Raw genomic sequence first — 14,298 nt, 5'->3', positions numbered from 1 at the left:
TCCAACACAAACACTTTCACACAACACAATGGACAACAGACTAATACTAGAGCCGTTTACCTGACATGTCCCAATACCACGGTCAGGCAAAGTCAGGCAATTGATCAGAATCACACACACCTGACAACCCTTTCCCTTCCCCACATGGATAAAAGGTGGAGCTAGATAGCACAGTACAAGAAAGGCAAGCACAGCAGACAACAGAGTGAAACACAGCATTTCGAGAGAAGGAGAAAGGCATCGGGAAGCAAGGGGGTGGCGAGGACGGAAGTTACTTTGCCCTTTTTGTCCCAACCCTGCAAATCCTTTCTCGGGGGCAATCTAAAACCGTGGACAATAGCCCCAGTGTCATGCTGCAGATGTCAACGGTAAACAGGCCAGCCTATGTTCATAAGGTGGCGCAGAGGAGGCACCCATGTACATGCCACCAGTCTTGACTACAAAGAAACAGATAGCCAGGCGATTAAGCATAGCCGGTGAGTTGAGGGGAGAATCGATAAAAGCCGGGATGTGTTGAGTGGGAATCGCAAAGATGCAAGATGCAAGTTTGAACATAAAACATTGAACTGTAAAAGAACTGTAAAAGGTGGTTGAGGGGAGACCAGCTGAAGAGGGAAACCGGCATCACATGGGTGCTAACTCGAGAAGCGCTGGTGACTCCCCATTAGAAAAGATCTACAGAAACCAGAAGGTCGTAGGAAGGCCGCCAAATGAACTAAAAGTGGTCATATGTGAGGGTCGAGCAAAAACCCTGTACAGTCGAAAGTCTTTGATCCGCAAGTTGGCTAAAAGTAAGAGAAGTGAATACCGTATTGTGATTGGAAGAAAGGGACATGAGTCCTGTGAATATATGAGAAGGATCAGAGTCCGGACAAGGGAGATCCAGGGTGAAGCTAAACTCAGCACTGACAGTCGAGAGAGGTCCAAGCCCGAGGGAAATCCAGGGGTGAAGTCGTCACCCAAGGGTTGGCAGTCGAGAGAGGTCTGAGCCCGAACAAGGGAGATCCAAGGAGTTAAGCTGTTATCCACATTTTAATGAGAAACAAATAAGAGTTACAAGAAATACTATTGAGAAAAAAATGAACAATAGAGAAGAGTCAGCCCAGAAGAGGGGAACCCAGAGTTGAACCGTTATCGCCCTAGCAAACTTTCATTTGTTAAAGGAACTTTTGTTTTTGCTGTTTTGGAACAACTCAGCACTGACAGTCGAGAGAGTTCCAAGCCCAAATGAGGGAAATCCAGGGGTGAAGTCGTCACCCAAGGGTTGGCAGTCGAGAGAGGTCTGAGCCCGAACAAGGGATATCCAAGGAGTTAAGCTGTTATCCAAAGTTTAATGAGAAACAAATAAGAGTTACAAGGAAATACTATTGAGAAAGAAATGAACAATAGAGAAGAGTCAGCCCAGAAGAGGGGAACCCAGGGTTGAACCGTTATCGCCCTAGCAAACTTTCATTTGTTAAAGGAACTTTTGTTTTTGCTGTTTTGGAACACCTCAGGCCTCAAGGCAAGAGATTTTCAGAGAAACAAAACTTGGCCATCGACAGTCCTGAGAACTACCATTTTAGTTGTTGTCTCGTGCTGGAGAAGCTAGAGATTGTACTGTGCTCCAAGCTCCCATCTTGTTCCATGTCTAAAATGTGGGGAAGGCAGACCCAGGCTTATGCCTCCTGACATCATTTGAAAACACTTCTTTCTTGAAACTTAACCCCACACCCTTTGTATTTAGCGCAAAGAATTATCAATAGGTTTTCTTAGTATGAGGCTTTTTTTTTTACTTGATGCCACTAGAACTGTCTTATTGTTCATTTGATGGTTGACACCTGTCCCCATCTTAGATTTAGGTTTAGATAAGGTGTTTTTCCAACCCGCACACCATTTTCATTGTTCAATAAACACCTTTGAACTGAGATCACTTGTGTCTGTCTAACTTGTTGTCACCATGGGTTCTTCACATATGGTGCCAGGTGTGGGATGCGACTCAATTGAAAGAAATTGGCAAACCCTACCATTTCAAAATCTTAGCCAGAGAGCCTCCAACCCTTCCGTTGCCACCAAGGAATCAACAGAATTTGATATCGGTAGCAGTAGGCAAGAAATTATTCCCCTGGGAAAAGAGGAATGATTCCTACAGATTTTGTTTGATTCCTTCTCCAGGATATTACATACGATTAGCCCCAAAATCTGGTTTAGCATGGAAGTTTGGGAAAGACGTCTTAGCGGGTGTTATTGGTCCTGACTTCTGAGGAAATGTGAAGGTTCTATTACAGAAACATGGAAAAGTCCCCTTTGCGGTATCTCAGGAGACCAAATTGCCCAGGGAATTTTGGAGCAAGATCTGGTCCCTCAATCCCAAGAAAGTGAACCAGTTGAAAAAGACAGAGGTAACATAGGCTTTGGAGAAGCTGATAAATCCCCTACCATTGACGAAAGGAAAGTAGAGGAACACACCATCTATCCTCACCTAGCCTTTTGACAGCGAAATGACCCCGCACTTGCAGAAGCATTTGTACAAGAAATCCCAGAACAAGAAGGACTAGAGAAGGGATGTACCTTATTTTTCGTAAAACTAGGGTCACTTTACAGGAAGAAAAACTCCCCTGAAGGGTTAATAAAATCTCAAATGGCAATACCTAAAAGTCCCCAAAAGGTTGTGCTAGAAATCACACATTCCCATCACACGGGAAGACATTTGGGCCGAACTAAAACCCGGGTGCATATTCGTGGATTGTGTTATTGGCCGGGTATTCACGTTGACATAAAAACATTCACACAAACATGCGAGATATGTCAAAAGACCAACCTACACATTACATTATCTGCCCCTTTGAACCCCTTGCCAATTATAAAAGTCTCCTTCTCACAAATTGGCATGGAGATAATCGGACTTCTGGAAACATCCAAATTGGAAAACAAGAAAGTCCTGGTGATCATTGATTAAGTGACCCAATACCCTGAAGCATTCCCAATGCAAAATAATACCATTTGGCAAATCTTGAAGCAACTTCTACCGTATTTCTCTAGGGTTGGTTTTCCCAAAGAAATACTAAGAGATCAAGGCTCACATTTTATGAGTAAGCTTATGGCTGAAGTCAAAGAGCTACTCCATATTATCACCTTGTGAATTTCTTTGTACCATCTCCAAACCGATGGTGTAGAAGAAAGATTCAATAAGACCTTAAAATCAATTCTATGAAAATTGATAGACAAAGACAGGAAGTACTGGGACCGAATGATCCGATGGGCACTATTTGCAGTGTGGAAACCCCCCAAGCTTCCACAGGTTTTTCTCACTTTGAGCTACTCTATGGCAAGGAACCAAGAGATTTCATAGACATGATTCGTGAAACCTGGGAATAATGTGAAGAGGCCCCCATTTCAATATCCTAAACCTCCACTAGAATGTGAGAACACGTAAAATTAGTCCGGGACTTAGTTTGTATTCACTTAGGCAAGGCCCCAAACCAACAAAAGGCCAGTTATGACAAAAATGTAAATGTAAGATCTTTTTCTATCTGACAGAAAGTACTAGTCCTCTTACATACCTCAGAATACAAACTGGTCTCCCAATGGCTTGGATCCTGTAAGATAATAGCAAGAACGGGAATGCACACGTATAAAGTAGCCCAACACAACCGAAAACAGAAAGTCCACTTATATCACATTAACATTCTAAAAGAGTGGAAAGAAAACTCATCAGCCACCCATGCCAAAGTTCTAACCTGCCTGGTTCCCGAGGACATAGATAACTTTGACTTAATTCACACAAGTTATCTAGCCAACAATGAGAAGATTTAAAGGACGTAATAGTTTCCTTCCCTGAAGTATTTTCAGAAAAAACAGGAAGAGTAAATGGTAAATATCATTATATTTGAACACCTAAAGTCAAAGTAGTTCACCTAAAACCTTACCGTCTACCAGAGGCCCGTTTAAAGGTAGTGATCGAGGAAGTCAACAAAATGCTGAAGGATAATATCATTGAACCTTGCCCAAGTCCATGGTCCTCACCTATCATGTTAGTCACTAAACCAGAAGGGTTCTGGAGATTCTGCATTGACTTTCGTCAAGTCAATGCCATATTGAACTTCAATGCCTATCCCATGCGACGCATCAATGACCTAATTGACAAACTAGGGACAGCCACCTATCTATCGACCCTAGATTTAATAAAAGGGTACTGGCTGTATATGGGCCAGATAAGGGAAAAAAGTACATTTTAAACAGCCCTAGGGTTATTCCAGTTTAAAGCCTCTATTTTGGCCTGCACAGTGCAACAGCTACATTCCAATGTCTTATGGATAACATCCTATAACCCTATTCAGACTTTTGCGGGGCTTACATTGATGATATCGTCATTTATAGTGAGACCTGGGAAGACCATATTTCCATCTTTATACCATAATGAAAGTCCTTAGGAATGCTGATCTAACTGCAAATCCTGCTAAATGCTTTGTGTGTTGATTCCCATGGAGTCCTGCGGTACTCCACGCGAATGGGGATTTACTGTTTCTGCTGTCTGACATAATATTTTGGTGGTACCGGGAAGTTAGGCAGTGGTAATGGTGTTACAGGGTTGCCGGTAACTCTATGCCTACCCGCAAGTTTTAACGGCAATCCTCTGAGGAGGCCTAGATTTTTGAAAGATCAGCAGTTTTCAGACTGTGGGGTACATTTAAGGCCTAAGGCAGAACCCCCTACAACAAATACAGCATTTCAGCAGTCACACAAATATGGCTGTGCATTGGTCTAAGGAGCACATATGGGGCGAGAGTTGAACACAGCCACCACAAAGATAGCTGCATTTTGTTGTCATTCACGTGAATCCAGATAAAACAACTCAAATTCAGAATGGCCGTGCATTGCTGTTCTGTCATTTAAACATTCCAAGCTGCACAGAAAAATGACCTGCATTTAAAACGGCATTGCACTGGTGCTACTTTCATTTCAAGCATCGCACAGCTTTGTTCTATTAAAACACAGCCATGTCCATGTATTTCATTTTGAACACCATCAAATAAGTCCATCCTTCCCAGAACGGCATTGCTTCATCAGTAAAGTCCATGAAAAGCAAAAGAATTCTGCTTCAAATCCGCACGGCTTGGATTTACTTTTTTGAAATAAACCAACACAAGCAAAGTACTTCAAAGGAAAGATGCACTCTTTTGCCTCGTGTCAATTACCAAAACAACATTTTCAAGCATATCTTAGTGTCCAGAAACTGGAAGCTGTGTGTGGAAAAAAAACACATCTGGTGAAATCAAAATGTAAAAAACAATTAACACGTGTAAATCTGCTTTTGCAAAGCAGAAAATGACCTTGGGAAAGCTAAATGTGAAATAATACTGTGGCTCATATAGAAACACAGTTGTACATGTAGGGAGAGAGGCTGTAAAGATATGTATATTGTGCTCTGTTTTTTCCCCCAAAAGACAAATAACCCTGGCTGAGGCCCAGGAATTTCTGTCAAACTAGTTTGGCAGCAAGGCTAATTTTGCACCTACCAGTGACTAAGGCTACAAGGGCATGTGCCTGGTTCTTATGGACCTGACACTGTGATCATTACAGGTTCTCCCAGACTGCTAGGCAGAACTGCTCCCAAGGGCAAAGGATGGGGTGAAGCCCTGAGTTCTACCTCAGGGGTGTGATTTCTTCTACATTCAAACCGGTGGACTTCAAAGGGGAGTCATGGGAACCCTTGTGTAAGCTGACCCAGGGGAGACAATTTGGATTGTGGGGGTGGCAGCACTGCCCACCTCTTTGGCAAATCCACCTCATTGACAATACAGGACATTTATACTTTAAGATATCTTTCCCCGCAGTATGCATAGGCAGTAATGTGATATTATGACAGTTCTAATGTGATTTTTGGACAAGCACAATAAGACTATGTGCATCTCTGGCACCTGGTGAACTGAAATTGTGAAAAAAATGCATTTCTGAGGGAAGCATAAATGGCACAGATATTAAACCTGGGGAAACTATGCCAAATACTACCATGCATATTTGTAGCCATTTGCAGAATTTTAGATAATATGCTTCTCCTGAAAACGGTGAAATTGTGCCCAAGGACGAGGCAACATCGCTCAGAATTGCCATTTGAACTGGCCAAATCCTTGTGAAATATGGAACCTGACTATCTGATTTTTATGATGGTCACTATTGTAAAAATTTGAATTCGGAAGTTAGGCCAGAGGAAACTAATTTTTAAACAAGGTATCAAAAGGAATTTTATTAAACCTGATACATTATTTAAATAAATGAATTAATCATAAATTAATCAACACTCAATACATTATTCATGTTGCAGGAAAATTAACTATTGAAAAGATTACATACAATTAACAATAATTCACACACATAGTTTTAAAGTAGTGCATCCAATGTACAAGACCAAAATAATTATATTATATTTGGTCTATTCGTGGCGTGGATCGATACAAATCATAACATGATCACATCCCCAATATTTCTCTCTTATTGTAAATATGACATTTTGTTCCATAACCCACTTTTGTGAAAAATAGGCTTTTGAGACGTAGGGAGTCAAAAAAGTGCACACACATAAGGTGAGGTCACTTTTTTGAACCAATCAGCCTGGAGAAAAGATGCAACACCCGGTGCCTGGCCTATCCTATGCAAGGGGTAAGTTCAGAGTACGTCCACCCAGAATTGTAAAATTATGTGATATCACTATGCCTATATAACGGGTAAACAGGGAGACACAAGGAAATGTACCATTCTAAATGCACCCTTCAATATTCCAGTAATCCAGAACCAGGTCCAGAGGCAGCTGAGCCAGATCCAGGCAGAATCACCTATCCAGAACCAGATTTATCCCAATAATCTACTGAGAAAGAGGAAAGGCAGCTGATCTCTTTAGGAGAATCCAGTGACCAGACTGTCCAAATTACCAAACCCAAGCATGACTTGTAAGTATCCCATCACCCAGCACGCAAAAAGTGCATATTCTGCTATTTTACATTGCCTCTTGTTCAAACCCTATTAAAATTGCATACAAATACTAGTCATTTCCCAAATTGCCAGTATCCTCGGTTCACCCTTTCCCTAGAAGAATCAGTTCAGTCTACATCTGAGAGCACATTTTTTTTTTCATTTCCTTTAGTTACCTGTGTAAGTCCCTAGTATCATTTTGAATAAATCAATTAATTTCCCTATAAAGAGATTCACAGTGAGGTGGTTGTAATTCGAACTCAACCTCCTCATGACAAGTGCATTTCTTTAACAGTTATAGTCCTTAAAATATAATCTCAGTGGAACTAATCATTATGCTAACAAAACCGATTTTTCCCGTGTAGTTTGCTTTCTTTAAAATCCGAATTGCATTTCCCACAGTAAAAACCCATATTATTATCCTATGAGAGTCATCCCTTCCCCTCAGCATCCTATCTGTTCTGTACCTTTGTTTCCCATCCAAAAAACGATTTCCGATGTTGTCTGGTAAGCCCATTTTCTTAGCTGTTTGCCAATTTAAAGCCTTTGTGAAATAAGAAATTGCAATTCTGCTGTGTGTGATTTTTGGTGCATTGTTTTCCTCCCAAAATCGCTCTTCTCACCTGTGTTCACATTGCTTTAGTGCCTGCTCAGTAGCCTATAAGCTTCCTTGTCTCTTTAGTGCAGCCACACAAATGTCTGTCCTATCTAACCAACCGCTAGTGTAAACTGATCTACAAGTAAAAAGTGCAATTCGAGTATGCTATTTTGTTAATTTTGAAAGCTTTCATTTTTCGTTTTTGGCCTCCCAATTTGGAGTGGTGAGTCGAATAAAAAAATGATTTTCCCTCTTCTTGCTGACCCCTTGCCACTGTTTTGCATCCACACAGAATTTAGTTAGCAGTTGCCTAACCTATGTACCATCTATGATTGTGAAGAAAAGTGATTTTATTTCCATTTCTATTTAAGGTTTATGTAGATGATGTCAGAAAAATGAATTAATTGTATTATAACATTTTTCATTATATTATCACCAATCTGCTGATTGCAGCCCTAAAATGTGTTTCGCTCTGATTTTTCATTTGAATCATAAAAATAAATAAATATTTAAATGTTACTAACCGGCCTGGTTCATGGTCCATTGCGGCACAGGGTGCTTGTTAAGGTGGGTGTGAGACGGGTTGGGTGCCTCTTCAAGAAAGAATCCAGGGTTCAAATAAAAATAAAAAGGCGTCTTTTATTGTGCGCCACCTTCAGTGTCTGTGGAAGAAGTCTATGGCTGGAGTGTGCCGTGTCATAAAATCTGTACAACATTGGGGCTCGTGCCATGATTGAAGTAAATGTTTCCACCTGTGACAGCTTAACACAGCAGGCTAACTCATTGAAGGTAATTATACTTTTGGTGGTTAGAAAACTATGTTACACTCTAAAAGTGCCATCCCAAAACGCATACCTTAGGTATCAGGCCTGTCTGTAAAAATAAAGTAAACTTAACCCTAAACTAGACAGAAGCTAAGTACAGATTTGTCCTTGCATAGATAATTAAATAAAGGAAGAACACTCTTCATAATGAGCACCGCAGACATTAATATAGCTAGGCAGCACCTTCTGTCCAAACTATTTGTTAGAGGGCAATGGGTGGAACAGGAGCAGGGAGCTTGGCTAGCCAACATGATGCAACAGGTCACCTCCATGAACATGGATGTGTGGCAGGACAGCGGCCTGTTACATCAAGTCTTGACTGATTTGTATATGAATCCGAATATTAAAGAGGATCAGCTTAAAATGGGCCGACTCACTGCCTACATATACTTCCACATGGTGGTTATAGAATAAAAATACCAAGAAAGCATAACCTTTGCACAAAACCAGTCTGGCCTCTTAAATCAAACCCAGAGCGAATTGAAACAGGTAGAAGAAAAATTACAAAAGAACCACAATTAGTAAATTAGCTACATTAAATGAGGAGTGTCAGGAAAAGGTTGCAGAGAAGAAGGAATCTGACTTGAGGCCTCAAAAGAGTATTAAAAAAACCTCCACCCAATAGGGCAGTGGGGGGGATTCTCCACCAACCCTGGAAGCAGGGAGGAGTGAGAAGACTACTCTCCGGTGGGAAAGATGGAGTCCAAGGGGAGTGACCCAGACAGCCCAAGGCACAACAGTCGAGATGAGACTAGGCCCAACATTCTGGGAGAAACTCACAAGCTCAAAGAATTAGGGAGCGCCTAGAGGATAACGAGGGGATCTCAAATAGCAGCAGCTCTGAGTCTGAGGACACATGGATTCAGGTGAAGCAGCAGAAGAAAGCTAATAAACAAAAGAGGGCTCTGGTGGAAGACCCATTAAACAGATTAAAGCTATTAGAAGTTTCATGACTTTGTACTACAAGAATGCAAAATATTCTGTGTGGGAGCATCTGAAGCTATGTGAAAATATGATGACATCTTTTGACATTAAAAATAATCAGAATTGAATAGAATTTGCCAAATGGACATTCTCTCCAGAGTACTCCCGCTTCTTTGCTGGGCTGGAAGACCAGCACCATTCAAGGTGGTCCACCGACAAGGCGGCCATCTTGAAGCACTTCTCCACACACAGAAACCCCCAGGAGGCCTGCAAGGCACCCTACAATCTGTAGTTTGGTGAGGCTCAGCCCCCACGAGAATTTGTTCAGGAGCTAAAACGGGCATTTGCGCAAACTGCTAGGCGGGTGCGCACAAATAGTAGGGAATTCATTAATACCTATTTTCATGCATCCCAAAATATATCATGATGCAGCTGGTAAGAGATTTCCATGATTACAGGACTGGGTAATACAGCAGGCTACCCAGATCTACGAGGTCCAAAAGCTGGTAGAAAACAAAAATCCAAACACAGACCCCAAACCAACTAACACCCCCGCTGCTGCCAAGATGGCAGAGGTGAAGGTTGCCCCCATTTTGGACCTAGAAATGGGGGGGTATAAATACACCTTCCCAAAGCCAACCCAATCAGAGGCAAAGAAGACCCTCTGATCAATCACAAGCAGGTGGTAGTCAGGTTGGGTACCCCACAAATGTGTCCCCTAACACTGCCAATTACATCAGCCCTAGGTATAAGGGAAACAGACCCATCTTGGGTTACGTATGACCTCCGCTCGCCCAGGGAGGGATCCAGTCAGGTGAGTACGGCCCCAGGAATCTTCCCTCCAAACTTTCCTCAGGGGGGCAGTAATCCTCCAAATCCTGGGTTAAGTTTCTTCCCCTGGTACCTTCAAAACCCCAACATGCAGGACAACGCTCATTACTCTCCCCGCTTTTGGGAGACCAGACCACCAAATCCAGGAGGGGGAGGCCTTGGGTGGAGGGATACCAGGGGATCCCCCAGTATCCAGGTTACTCAGGGAGAAGGCATAATGTCATGGCCACAGGCCCCAGAACACACAAACCAAACCATCTAGTGATGGGGGCAATAGGTCACTTGACTCACTTATATCCCTTTGGGACCCATGAACACAGGGGCCCTGGCTGGACTCAGTCATTTGGCGCCAGGCTCATATAGAGATGTGAGCCGGAACACTTTATTTCAGTGCAGGAGTGCTTTTACTTTATTTCATTGCAGGAGTGCTTTTATTTTACAAGAACCTTCCAGGAGCTGAAAGCCTTTATTCCAGAGAACATCCTCATGTGCTGAATCATTGCTCCCTAGGCCTGGTCTTCATGTGCTGACTCATCGGGTGTGGCAGGGTGTGGGAGGCAGGCTGAACCTGGTGGGTGTGCCTTCAGAAGCTCAGCTATAAAAGCTGCTCCATCCTTAAGGCTGGTGCTTCGTGTTACTGTGCACTCGCGTGCAAAGTGACGCTCACCACCGCTTGGACCAGTTTACTTACCTTTGAAACCAGGCGTTCTCCTGCATACTCACCTCCAGGAAACCAATGCTTCATCGCTTCATCTGCAGACTCACTCCTGACATCCAGTGATCTTGATCCCGATGCAGCAGCACCACACTCCGCATTCACGAACTTGGACCCTGTGAAGAAGAAGAAAAGCAAGGTTAGAACATCCGTCCTGGGTCCACACCGCATTTGAACCCCGTGCGCCCCTAGTTAACAACTACCAGCTACTTTACCACTGCAGCTTTGTTCCTCATTCCCTCCGGCTGCCGCCTTGAGCTCTGCAGCTTCTGCCGGGCTGGCAACATCGAGAAACTGAAGAGATATCCAGAGAGCAAAACACTATTACTTACAAAAGTATCAAATTATTTTATTTATCATGATACAAAAATTTTAACAAGTCAATTAATGGCATTCTACTTTGTAGAGCATCAATAAATCACGTAACACACCAGCATAGATGAACAAATAACTATGACTAAAATACATCCATCTCAACAAACATTCATAGTGCAGCATCCAAACCATACATCATACATAGTGACATTCAACCAACCAACAATGGCTAAAAAGATAACTAAATTAATTAACATTATTTGCCAATTGGGAGTGGGACAAACATTCATCACATCCCATTTGATTATTTTAATGTTTACAAATATATTAAACAAACAGCAATAGAATTCATTAAAAACAATCTATCACAAGGGCGGATCTGTGAGGAGAAGTGTTATGTAGATCACATCCCTAAAAGAATGAACTCAACCGGTTTCGACGTAGAGTGTGTAGTAAACAACGTCTTCATCAGGAGATACAAAGTGAGAAGCTGCAGAAAAAGAACATTACTACATAAATATGCGGCAGTGTCCCATCACATGAACTAAACTCAACAATAGATTGTATATAGCCACCATGTGCCACCTGTTACGAACCAATAAAACTAGACATTTGTGCTGGGGAAGTATATCTAAATGAGAACAACCCCAGAAGCAGGGTTTTATTTAGAAAAGCCAGAGGCGAGGCACCGACCCTGAGAGTGTAAAAAATAATTAAAATTAATAAGGTGCACCATAGGGGCCACAAAGGTCGAAATAGCCCAGGCAGGAAAACACTAGACACCCCCACATGCGGCATAAAATTATCATGGCTAAATAGATGCAATATGCTAGACTAAACAAACCTTATATAAGTAGCCATTAATATGCAAAATGCCAAAGATGGATCGTATGCTGGAATCGTATCACCAATGGAGTTGTGACTAGTGGAAAATAAGAAGTTGATTGAAGCACACATAAGGTAAAAAAGTGACTACAACAACCAAAGGAATCAAATGCGAGCGGTCAATTGTTACCTGTAGTTAACATGACACTGCTCTCAGTAGCCCCCTTCAAAGATTATGCAGGGTGATGCAACGAAGCAAATCGTGTCAGCAGATGTGCGCCTAGTGTACTTTCAAACAAAAAATAATATTAGCCTAAACCGCATATGACAAAATCAAACTAAAGATATCCCAATAGAGTCATATACAGTTAAAAAAGTTTAAAAAGTGGCTACTAATTGAAAAATTAGCTGGCTGCTGGCAGAAGTCTGACAGACGAACTGTATATACAGGCATAAGTACGTAAATGAGAAGTGTCTATGATACTGCAGGCTAAGTGAAGCACAAATCTTCATATGCAAATGCAGCCAAACTTGTATATTCATATAGACGACAAAACTTCGTCTCAGAACAAGGATTGTACAATTAAAGCGGCAGTGTGAAGAGCGGCAGAACATGTTCGTACTTACTTGAAGTTAACACCCAGATTGGCGTGGGCGGCTGGAGTTACTGAGCACAGCCTAGCCGTAAATCTCAATGACCATGCTACATCGGCTGTGTGCAAGCAGCCGACTGAAGCCGTCGCTGCTGTGGACATAAGTCACGTGGAAGATCACGTATCCTCAGTGGGAACGTGTTGCGTGTGCGTAACGAACCCAAAACACGCCCAATTTAAAAATTCTATACAAGAAGGAGGAGTGTGACTCATAGAGGTGACATGGAACTAGAATGGAAACTATGTACACCATACAATATCTGTACAAAGAAATTATCTATCTGCTATTGAACTCCCATGTTTCCATGGAGTTCAGGCCTTTGTGGAGGGTGCCTAAATTAAAAATCCACATTTGTTCTTTGTAGGCCAATTTGTTGGCAGTATGCACATGGCCACTTGCTGTGATTTTTTCGATGCAAAACCATCTTAGTGAATCTGCATCATGCCCCATCTCGAAAAAATGGGAAACCAGGGGGGCAGTAAAACAACGCATCCTGATCTTGGAACGATGTTCATTGATGCGCACATGTACCTCCCTGGAAGTCTTGCCTATATAGAACAGATTACATGGGCACTGAATGGCATATACAACATTCTTGCTTTTACAAGTGGTGAATGTATGCAAGTCCCATCTTCTGCCAGCATTCTCAAAGTGTGTAATTTTTTGGGAAAATCTGCAGGCCATACAAGAGGTACAAGGGTAATGACCTACCACAGGTTGAAGGTTAACATCACTAACCACGTTACCTTGTAATGGTAACCTGTTGGCTCTCGTGAGTTTCTGCGCCAGGCTCTTGCCCTTTTTAAAGGCAAAAAGATGTTTATGCAAGTTAATCTCAGCAGCATTCAGAATTCTCCAATTTTTAAGGATGATACCCTTAATAGACTCACTGAATTTGCAGAATGTAGAAACACAGACAATTTGTTCTCTCTCTTTGTTTTTGGGGCGTACACTAAGTAGGGCATCCCGGTTGGTATACCGCGCTCTTTTTCTGGAATGTTTGATCAATTTTTTGGGGTAACCCCGAAGTAACAATCTGGCTTGTAGTACATCTGCATGTTTGTCAAAATTGGAAATATTAGTGCAATTACGTCGTAACCGTAAAAACATACCATACGGTAAATTCCGTAGTAGGCTTTTTGGGTGTTGGCTCTTGAATTGCAAAGTTGTATTGCGTTCTGTAGGTTTTCTATATAATTCTGTTTGTAAGCATCCTTCATCCACAAAAATGGATAAATCAAGGAACGCAATCCTAGAGGTGGAAAATTCAAAAGTGAATTTAAGATTGGGATCTACCTGATTCAGCCAAACCATAAATGTATTCAATGTAGCAGAGTCGCCCTCCCTCAGCATTAAGATGTCTTCTATGTAGCGACGATACAACTTAATATGTTTGACAAAGGGGTTGGTGACGCTAAGCACATGATTTTCTTCAAACAAAGACATGAAAATGATGGCCAAGTTAGGAGCAAAAGTGCAGCCCATCGCCGTACCCTTAGTTTGCAAAAAGTAGGCATCCTTAAACTTAAAAAAACTATTGGACAGCACTAGTTCAACACAATTAATAAGGAATTCAGTAGGGACAGCATGAGGTAAAGGCCGTCTGTCTAGCATAATGCGTAGACTGGAGGCAGCTTTGTCTTGAGGGATGTTAGTATAAAGCG

This window comes from Ambystoma mexicanum, chromosome 5p (assembly GCF_040938575.1).
Source record: "Ambystoma mexicanum isolate Mex_15411 chromosome 5p, UKY_AmexF1_1, whole genome shotgun sequence".
In the NCBI taxonomy this organism is placed as follows: domain Eukaryota; kingdom Metazoa; phylum Chordata; class Amphibia; order Caudata; family Ambystomatidae; genus Ambystoma; species Ambystoma mexicanum.
The sequence above is the reverse complement of the archived record's forward strand: the minus strand, read 5'-3'. Positions refer to the sequence as shown.